The sequence below is a fragment of the Hordeum vulgare genome, chromosome 7H, assembly GCF_904849725.1.
Source record: "Hordeum vulgare subsp. vulgare chromosome 7H, MorexV3_pseudomolecules_assembly, whole genome shotgun sequence".
Taxonomy (NCBI): Eukaryota; Viridiplantae; Streptophyta; class Magnoliopsida; order Poales; family Poaceae; genus Hordeum; species Hordeum vulgare.
The window spans coordinates 258990134-259001240 of record NC_058524.1 but is presented as its reverse complement, the minus strand read 5'-3'; positions in this window follow the sequence as shown (position 1 = coordinate 259001240).

The window sequence follows — 11107 nt, the reverse complement described above, 5'->3', positions numbered from 1 at the left end:
GTAGGCTTGAGCTTTATTGCTTCCTCGGGAGACAGCTTATCTGGATCAGAAGGAAATTGCTCTCGTTGCGAGCCATTAGTTTCATCGAACCGCACATCTACAGTCTCAACAACTTTGTTGGGATAGTTGTTGAAGACTCTGTAAGTGTGCGAGTCCTTTCCATAACCGAGCATAAAACCTTCATGTGCCTTAGGTGAAAATTTTGAGCTATGGTGAGGATCTCAAATCCAGCATTTTGTACCGAAGACTTTGAAATAACTTACATTGGGTTTCTTGTCAGTGAGGAGTTCATATGAGGTTTTCTTGAGGAATTTGTGAACATATACCCTGTTGATGATATGGCAAGCAGTGTTGATTGCTTCAGGCCAAAAGCGACGAGGAGTCTGATATTCTTCAAGCATAGTTCTTGCCATTTCAACCAGAGTCCCGTTCTTCCTTTCGACGACACCATTCTGCTGAGGAGTATAAGGAGCAGATAATTCGTGAGTAATACCAAGTTCATCAAGATAATCATCAACACCAGTGTTTTTGAACTCGGTTCCATTATCACTCCTGATATGTTTGATCTTGATGCCAAAGTTCGTCGAGGCCCTTGAAGAAAATCGTTTGAAGATTTCCCGCACTTCAGTTTTATACACTATGATATGCACCCAAGTATATCTGGAATAATCATCAACTATGACGAAGCCATATAGCGATGCTGCATTGGTTAATGTGGCATAGTGAGTAGGTCCAAACAGATCCATATGAAGCAATTAAAATGGACGTGTAGTAGTCATGATAGTCTTCGAGGGATGCTTGGATCGAGTCATTTTCCCAGATTCACAAGCACCGCAGAGATGATCCTTGAGGAATTTGACTGATTCAATGCCGATGACATTCTTCTTCTTCTTCGCGAGTGTGTGCAAATTCCTCATGCCTGCATGACCTAGTATTCGGTGCCACAACCATCCTTCTGAGGTTTTTGCTAGTAAGCAACTGGCTGGTTGAGGACCTTTAGAGAAATCAACAATGTACAAATCCACTCTTCTTACACCTTCAAAGACTTTGGATCTGTCAGATTCCATGATGACTACACATCTATATCTACCAAAGATAACAATCATATCAAGATCACAAAGCATCGAGACAGACATTAGGTTAAAACCAAGGGATTCAACAAGCATCACTTTGTCCATATGCCTATCCTTGGAAATAGCCACTTTGCCAAGTCCCAATACCTTGCTTTTACCTTTGTTAGCATATGTGATTTGCTTCAGAGGTGATGGAGTTAGTGGCATATTCATCAGTAAGATTTTATCACCAGTCATGTGATGTGTGCGGCCACTATCAAGAACCCACTCAGTATTCTTGGGTTTGTCATCCTATAGATGAATTAGTACAACTTACCATCTCATATGCTTCAGATTTGAAGAATATGATATTGATTTCGTCAGATAAGAATTTCATCATAGCAAAAATATAAGGACGTGTGAAATATTTCTATTTCATCACTCATTAGCTTGCGTCCTATCAAGCATTTCCTCAGGTCTCCAGCAAATTCTTCAGATGATGATTTTCATCTGGAGACCAGACCTGCAGTAGTGATTAGTTCGATTTCTTCACCACCCACATCTGAAGGGATGGCAAAGCATTCATCATCCTGCGAGCACCATATGAGAAAGGTGGCATTGAAGCCAATGCACTTCTCTTAATAGTAGGGGGGTTAAAGTACTCATATGAATATGCAGAGAACTGGTTTGAGGATTTATGAACATAATGATTTGAGGAGTAACACTCATATTCATATTCCTTGTAGTTTCCCTGCATGTTAGACGCATTAGCACGGGTACGAGCATAGTTTTGACCAGTTGAGGACTTTGATCCTCTTGAAGACTTTGGTCCTCCTGAGGAATTTGATCTGGGGTTCAGATTTTTCAGTGGTGGTGTCATGAGGACATTCTCCTGAAGATTTTCAAGACACCTTTTGGGAACCCAGATTTTCCTCAGGGGAGGGCCATTCCTGCAGTTAGTTCCAACATATCGAGCAAATACTTCACTAGATTGATTTTTGAATAGTTTATAGTTGGAGTCAAATGACTCATCTGAGGAATAGGATAATTCACATGAAAAACCAGTTAGATTAGATGGATCAAAAGGAGGCCCAGTAGCAGCAACCCATGAGGTTTTGGGATACTGCTCAGTTTTCCAATAAGATCCATCAGCATTTAATTTCCTCTCAAAGGCAATTGCTTCTTTCCTCGGGTTCCTGTTAAAGATCTATTTTTTGAGCACATCACAAAGGGTTTGATGTCCTTTAAGGCTTTTGTATATGCCTGTCACGTACAATGCCTTCAACCCTGCATTTTCATCAGTAACATTTGTGTTTTCCTCGAGTGAGGAAATAGACACAAAAGGTGCAGTTGAAGAATTTGTAGCAATAATAGTATTTGATGATTCTGGTGAGGAATTAGCAGTTTCGCGTTCAATGCATTTAAGACATGGAGGAATAAATTCAACTTGACCAGCGCTGATCTGTTGAGCTAGTAATGAATCATTTTCCATACGAAGATCATCATAAAACATCCTCAGCTTCTGAAGATCAAGCTTCCTTTGAAGAAATTCATAGGAAAGCTTCTCATGATCAGTGAGGAGTGTATCATAACGATCCTGAAGATTATCAAATCTAGACTGAATACTTTTCACATCTTCAGTGAGGATTTGGCTAAGGTTCATTTCATCATTCAATAGATCATCACTTTTGTCTAGAAGTTTCTGAAGCTTTTCCAGAGCAGTTTGTTGTTTAGTGGCAATGATAGCAAGTTTACTGTAACTGGGTTTCTTATAATCATGAGGTTCACAGTCACTTGAATCAGAGGAGGAGGCATTATTTGGTACTTTTGAAACTTTTGCCATGAAGCAATAGGTTGGAGCGAAGTCATCAGCATACTCATCAGTATGGATGGTGCAATCATTTTCTTCAAGATTGAAGATTGACTTGCTGACGAAAGTGGTTGCCAGTGCAAGACTAGCCTGTCCGGATTCAGAGTCTTCATCAGAACCCTCTTCTTCATCACATTCCTCTGATTCTGCCTCAGAGTCCATTTCCTTGCCAATAAGTGCCCGAGCCTTTCTGAAACTAGTCTTCTTGTGTGATGAGGGCTTTGAAGATGAGGATTTTGAAGATTTCTTCTTCTTCTTCGAGTCATCAGAACTGTCATCCTTGTATTTCTTCTTCTTTGATTCCTTTCCCCAACGGGGACAATCAGCATTGTAATGACCTGATTTCTTGCCCTGGTGGCAGGTTCGTTTCTTGTAGTCCTCAGATGAAGATTCTGATTTCCTCATGTCCCTTCTTCAAGATTTACCGAACTGGCCACGTCGTGTAAATCTCTGGAATTTCCTCACGAGCATTGCAAGCTCCTGTCCAAATTCTTCAGGGTCACCAATGCTGTCATCTGTGTCTTCTTCTTCAGATGAGGAAATTGCTCTAGCCTTCAGTGCACGTGGTATGGAATAGCTTGGTCCATATAGATCTTTCTTTTCTTCTAGCTGGAATTCATGAGTATTTACCCTTTCAAGTATATCAGCTGGATCAAGCATCTTGTAGTCTGGTCTTTCTTGAATCATCAGAACTAAAGTATCAAATGAAGAATCCAAAGATCTCAACAGTTTTTCACAACTTCGTGATGAGTGATGTCTCGAGCTCCCAGTGCTTGCAGTTCATTTGATATGTCAGTGAGGCGATCAAAGGTGTCTTGGCAGCTTTCATTGCCATGTCTCTTGAAGTGATTGAAGAGATTGCGAAGAATATCAACACGAGAGTCACGCTGGTTGATACTCCTTCATTTACTTTGCACAGTCTCTCCCAGATCAGTGTTGCAGAGCCCAAAGCACTTACTCTTCCAAACTGGCATGGGCTCAGATGGCCACAGATGATATTCTTCGCTTGAGAATCGAGTTGCTTGAATTTCTTCACATCAGCAGCAGAGACACTAGCAGAGATGGTGGGGACGCTAGGTTCCACAATATACCAGAGATCATTATCAATAGCTTGTAGATGCATTTGCATTTTGTTCTTCCAGAAGGGAAAGTGCTTTCCTTCGAAGGTAGGACATGCTGCAGTCACCTTAAACATGCCTGCGGTCGACATAACTAAAACTCCAGGTGGTTAAACCTAAATCACACAGAACAAGGGAGTACCTTGTGTAGTGGGTATAAGCCTGACAGTAGATGTGTAGGGTACGAAAGGGATGGTCAGAGCCTTAGCTACGGCGAGGTTGTATGAGTTCAGGCCCCTCTACGGTGGAGGTAATAGCCCTACGTCTCAGTGCTCAGGGAGCTTGTTGTTGAGTGGAATATAGAATACAGTGAATTGCTAACCCGTGCACCAGTGGGGGACGGTGGCTTATATAGAGTGCGCTGCTCTCCACAATGGTTCGGTGCACAGGGGTGGAGTAGTGGTGATTAAATGCCTACGTTACAGGTAACGTACGTCTTAAATGCTAATAAAGGCACATGGAAACGTATGACCATTTCCTTCCAGGGGGGTTACGATGCACAGAGTGGAATCCAGTCGGTTAGTTTGATAAACTCTGAATGCTAATCTCCGACTGGACGGTCGAGGATCTGTTACCGACTGGATGAAGGGAACTCCTTAGTTCAGTCGGAACTGACTAAGGGTCTTGTCCCTTATCAGGGGTAGTCCTTGGGTTGGACCTTCAGGGCAGGCCTATGACCCTACCCTAGGACTATAACCCCATCATTAGTCCCCGAATGGATTGGGGTTGGAACGACGAAGCGATGCTTGAATTTTGGATCCGAATGGAACGGATGTGACTTTGGTGTTGCTTGCTTCGATCCGTTTTATCTTTTTTGACCAACGATCCGAGTGGAAGTATTGGTGGAACAAACTGTCGGAAACCGAGTGCTTCCAGGGTATCTCCTGACGTGACCAGTCAACTTGCAGCGGCGGATTTTCCGGGATCCTCAAATTTTGGTTATCGCGCGCTCAACGGGGATGACACCATAGCGCTCGAGTAGAGCCTGACGCCTCGGCTCTCGCGCCTTCATCTTCTCCACTGATATCGCCGCGGTCGGTCGGTGGATAAGATTTCGTGGCCACTTGCTAGTGACCCAGTCGGAACCTTACTTAAATCCCAGCAGCGAGGGTTTTTCGTTACGCTTGCCAGACATCTCGCCTTTGCTCCGCCTCCTTCGCCGTCCTCTGCGCACCCCAAGATTCTTCCTTATCCTTCTCCCTCGCGCATCCGCAACTTCCGCCATGACAAAGGGGCGGACTAGCAAGCTGGAGGCGAAGAAGAAGAAGGGGAAGGCGGCGGCTCCTGCTCAGCGGCGGCACCGAGCGTTACCGGCGGGGTGGATCCAGGGGGACTTCCTCCCCTCCGTTGTGACGGAGGAGAGCTTGTTGGAGCTTGTGGAGCATGGGATGATCGCGCACAAGTCATGGAGGTTGCCGGAGGAGGGTGAGACCGAGCCGGCGCCCCGGGAGGGGGAGCGCGTCCTGCTGCTCAGCCACGTGCATCGAGGTTTCTCCCTGCCCCCGGACCCTTTCTTCAAAGGCATAATGAACCACTTTGGGGCGCAGCTCCACCACTTTCCCCCGAATGCCATCACCCATCTCTCTAGTTTCGTAGTCTTCTGCGAGTGCTTCATCGGTTGTCCTCCCCATTGGGGGCTTTTCAAACATATCTTCTCTGCTAGGTCCCAAACTATCAAACGACTTCATCAGTCGGATGATAAGACTCACCTTCTCCAGCTCTGTGGGGGTTTGGGCTTCCAAAAGAAGAGCAAAAGTAATTATCCCGCTCTTCAGCTGAGTGAATCGGTTAGGAACTGGCAGTCGACATGGTTCTACTGCCAGGACGTCGCTTGCCCGAATGCCACGACGGGGCTACCTCCTTTTAGCTTAGCTCGACCAGCTCCGCCTAAGCAGCTCACGCTCACAAAGGCGGAGAAGATCCGTATCCAGCCCCTGGTCGACGCACTCGTAGATGTCGTCAGAAAGGGAGTCACCGGCAAATATTTGCTGGAGGTTTTCCTCGGCCGGCGCATCCAACCACTGCAGGCTTGAGACCACGCCATGTGGCATTACATGGGACCCGAACACTCCACTCGGACCAACCCCGAGTGTGTGACTGGGGAGACGGTGGCGTCGTGGGTGCTCCAGATCACAGGCGCCTGTGAGAACCCCAGAGGGTCCCGGCGAGTGAAGGCTTTCCGCGCGGACAACACTCCTCCGAACGAGGTGAGTACAACTTGCCGAGTGCACATAACTGTCTTAGATTTATCGTTGTCTTGAATCGCCGTCTGACGTCTGATGTCACCGACTGTATTTTATGCAGAAGTGGACCAACTGGTTCTCCCCTGTCTCGAACGGGAACCCGGCCGAGGAGGAGGAAGAGGGCAGCCAGGAGGGCAGCGTGTAGAGCGTCGAGTATGTCTCTGACAGTGGGGAGACGGAGGAGAAGTCTGGTGAAGAAGAGGAGGAAGACGAAGAGCAGGACTCGCCACCCCCGCCGCCAGAGCACCGAACCAAGCGCCGACATGAACCTGCAGCTCCCTCGGCCCTTCCAGCATCCTCGAGTGCTCCGCCAACTGCTCCCGTAGTCCCGAGTGCTCGGAGCGCCAACAGGACCAGGGACGCTGCTGCCGAACCTGCGGGTCAGCCTTCCAAGCTGGCCAAGCCGAGCGGATCTAAACCTCGGAAGGCTTTGCCGCGGATGAGGGTCATCGTTCTTGTCACCTCAACGTAAGTGCATTGTTCTTCTAACTTCTTCTGATATTTGATTAAACTCCTGTTTGATGGTCGAATGAATTTCACTCGACAGGGTTGCCACCTCTGCCACCTCTCCGGCGCGCCAGGGGGATGATCCCATGGACACGGACAATGTTGTCTCGTCTCAGCCAGGTGCGTCGTAGCGATCCCAAGAGTTTATATTATCGCATCGCGAATTCTGTCTTCGGTCTTGCCCTTTTTCTGTGATCTCACGCCGTTTGGTCGGGTTTCTCTCAGGGGCGATTTATGTAGATGAGGGTGACCAGGGGAGGTCTGAGCAAGCTGCGGTGCCTGTCCTTAAGGCTGCTCTGCCAGTTACTGCTCTCGCCGCGGACATGCCGCCGACTGAGGCGATGCCGTCGACTGAAACGACACTGGTTGCTGCTAAATCGAGTGGAGCGGGCCTTGGGATACCGAAGGAGCCTTCAACAATGCCAGGCCCGTCGAACGTCGAGTACAACGTGCAGCACCTCTCGGAAGACCAGGTGGGAGCAGCCAAGGGGGCCATGGTGCAAGCGGAGCTAATGGCGGGAGAAGCCAAGAAGGTGTACGACTCCATCGTGTCCCTGTACCAGCGAAGCTTGGAACTGTGGGACAATATCCAAGTAAGTGGGCTAGTAAGTATTTACTTTTCTCTTTAACCCAATGGGTGTGTTCGGATATCGTATCATTTTCGCAATGGGTTCACTCTTAGTGAACCCAGTGGGTGTAGTCCCCGAGACTTCTGTCGAGTGCTTGCACCGGCAGTTGTCTTTATACGCATTGTCTTTGACTTGATCAGATCACAAATTAATCTGTTCGAATGCTGACAGTTGGGGCACTCGAGTGTACCTACTGGATGAGTCCCCGAGAGTAATTTTACTCAGGTCGGGTAGTAGTAGCATCACAGGCTTAGGTGTTGTCATGTAGCTCAATAGGGCGGACCTGTTTGAGTTTCATGCCAGTGGGGTCACTCTCTGTGAACCCACTGGGTGTAGTCCCCGAGACCACTGTCGACTGCTTGCGTTGGCAGGGGCCTGAAGAACTTAGACTTTTTATTGTTGGATTTGGCTGATCGTTTCTTGGCGCTGGCTGGCAGAAAACTTGCGAGATGGGGACGGCGTACGAGACTCTCAGGGCTAAAAAGGTTCAGTTTGCTGGTGAGCTGGTTGCCATGGCTAGTATGAAGGATGTTCTGATGGAACGAGAGAAGTCGTTGGAGCAGGCCCGTGAAGCAAACAAGGCACTAACTACTGAAGTTGAGAAGATGAAGGCGCAAAGGTGTGATCTGATGGGGAAAATGAATGTGCTGAACAAGCGGTGTATAGCGCAGGAAAAATACGTCAGTGATTGGGCCGAGCAGATTTTAACGCGTCTGGGTGGTAAGTCCTGTTTTTCTGAGTGCTTGTGGTAAGTGCGTTACACTCGGCGCTTATTGTTTGCTAATCATGTGTTTGCAGATTTTTGCATGGACGCTGAGGCTGAAGCAGCTAACGTGGAACGCTCGATTCGCGAGAACATTCCACTCGGCGAGGAGGCCAATCGAGATCTGCTCCAAGCGCACATTGGCCTGGGCAAAGTTGGGCCTTTCATCGGTCGACTGAGAGAAGTCGTCGGCCGGATCGACAAGGATCTTTGGCCTGAAGACGAGTCTCAGTATGAGATGGAAGGCTTGATGACTCGGTTGGAGGAGGTCCCACACCGAATGCAGTCATGGAAGAAATCTGTGGCTCGCTGTGGTGCAGACATTGCGCTGTCCTTGGTCCGAGTGCATTGCAAGGAGGTGCGCGAAGAGAAGCTGAAAGCGTTGAAGGTCGCCAACACGAAGAAACTTCGATTCGAAGACTTCATGGAAACCTTCCTTGAGAGTGCCACCCGCATCGCCGATGGGATCACCCTGGACACATTCATGGAGCCCTCCAGTCCTGGCGCCAATCCGGACGACGCTTAAGAAAACTTTTACTTCGGTATGCCGAGTGTTGGTTGTAGGAAACCTTGGCCACTTCTGTTGGCCCTCACATTCTTGGTTCGGTGCGGGTAAGCTTGATCCGCACCGAGTCAACTATCCTTAGGCGAACTTCGAATTTAAATCAAATCTTTTGCTCTTCTGTTGCCAAAGAGTTGTTGACACCATTTTGGCTCGAGTTTTTGTTTGGCTTTTCTTGTTGAAGACAATGGCAAACATGCGGAGCATGTAATTGGCAGTTTCCTTGACATCTTGTGAACCTCTCTGCGGGTCTGCCAAGTCACCGAGTGGATCTGTAGGATACACTCGAGGGTAATAGAGTACTTAGGCGATTCATGATCGCGGCTAAGTCTTCGAGTGCGACGGATATGCCGCACTCGGAACGAGTTGTTACTCATGTAATTGTCAGTTGTCTTGACATCCACATGAGCCTCAATGAGGGTCTGCTGAGTCGCCGAGTGGATCTGTAGGATACACTCGGAGGTAATAGCGTACTTAGGCGATTCATGATCGCGGCTAAGTCTTCGAGTGCGACGATCATGCCGCACTCGAAGCGAGTTGTTACTCATGTAATTGTCAATTGTCTTGACATCCACATGAGCCTCAATGAGGGTGTGCTACTCATGTAATTTTCAGTTGTCTTGACATCCACATTAGCCACAATGAGGGTCTGCTACTCATGTAATTGTCAGTTGTCTTGACATCCACATGAGCCTCAATGAGGGTCTGCTGAGTCCCCGAGTGGATCTGTAGGATACACTCGAAGGTAATGGAGTACTTAGGCGATTCATGATCGCGGCTAAGTCTTCGGGTGCGACGATCATGCCGCACTCGAAGCGAGTTGTTACTCATGTAATTGTCAGTTGTCTTGACATCCACATGAGCCTCAATGAGGGTCTGCTACTCATGTAATTGTCAGTTCTCTTGACATCCACATGAGCCTCAATGAGGGTCTGCTGAGTCCCCGAGTGAATCTTTAGGATACACTCGAAGGTAATGGAGTACTTAGGCGATTCATGATCGCGGCTAAGTCTTCGAGTGCGACGTTCAGTGCACACTCGGAGAAAAGTTACTACTTAGGTGATTCTTGATCGCAGCTAAGTCCCCGAGTCCGACGTTGAGTGCGCGCTCGGAGAAAAGTTATTACTTAGGCGATTCTTGATCGCAGCTAAGTCTCCGAGTGCGACGTTTAGTGCACACTCGCAGAAAGTGAGTACTTCGGCGATTCTTGATCGCAGCTAAGTCCCCGAGTGCGACGTTTAGTGCACACTCGGAGAAAGTGAGTACTTAGGCGATTCTTGATCGCTGCTAAGTCCCCGAGTGCGACGTTTAGTGCACACTCGGGGAAAGTGAGTACTTAGGCGATTCTTGATCGCAGCTAAGTCCCTGACTGCGACGTTTAGTGCACACTCGGAGAAAGTGAGTACTTAGGCGATTCTTGATCGCAGCTAAGTCCCCGAGTGCGACGTTTAGTGCACACTCGGAGAAAGTTAGTACTTAGGCAATTCTGGATCGCAGCTAAGTTTCCGAGTGCGACGTTTAGTGCACACTCGGCGAAAGTGAGTACTTAGTCGATTCTTGATCGCAGCTAAGTCCCCGAGTGCGACGTTTAGTGCACACTCAGAGAAAGTGAGTACTTAGGCGATTCTTGATCGCAGCTAAGTCCCCGAGTGCGACGTTTAGTGCACACTCGGAGAAAGTGAGTACTTAGGCGATTCTTGATCGCAGCTAAGTCCCCGAGTGCGACATTTAGTGCACACTCGGAGAAAGTTGGTACTTAGGCGATTCTTGATCGCAGCTAAGTCCCCGAGTGCGATGTTTAGTGCACACTCGGAGAAAGTTAGTACTTAGGTGATTCTGGATCGCAGCAAAGTTTCCGAGTGCGACGTTTAGTGCACACTCGGAGAAAGTGAGTACTTAGGCGATTCTTGATCGCAGCTAAGTCCCTGAGTGCGACGTTTAGAGCACACTCGGAGAAAGTGAGTACTTAGGCGATTCTTGATCGCAGCTAAGTCCCCGAGTGCGACGTTTAGTGCACACTCGGAGAAAGTGAGTACTTAGGCGATTCTTGATCGCAGCTAAGTCCTCGAGTGCGACGTTTAGTGCACACTCGGAGAAAGTTAGTACTTAGGCGATTCTGGATCGCAGCAAAGTTTTTTTTTTGCGACCGGAGTCTGCGACCGCGGAAGAAGTTTGGATCTACAAAAGCTCAATCTGCTTTACATTATTTCACCAATACTTGTTCTTTACATTGCTTCACTCGACGGTCATGTGTAGAAGCGCTTCAGGAGATCTCCGTTCCATGCTCGCGGCTCGTCTGTCTCCCTGTTGATGTTGTAGAGTTTGTATCCTCCGTTGTTCAGCACCTTCCAGATGATGAAGGG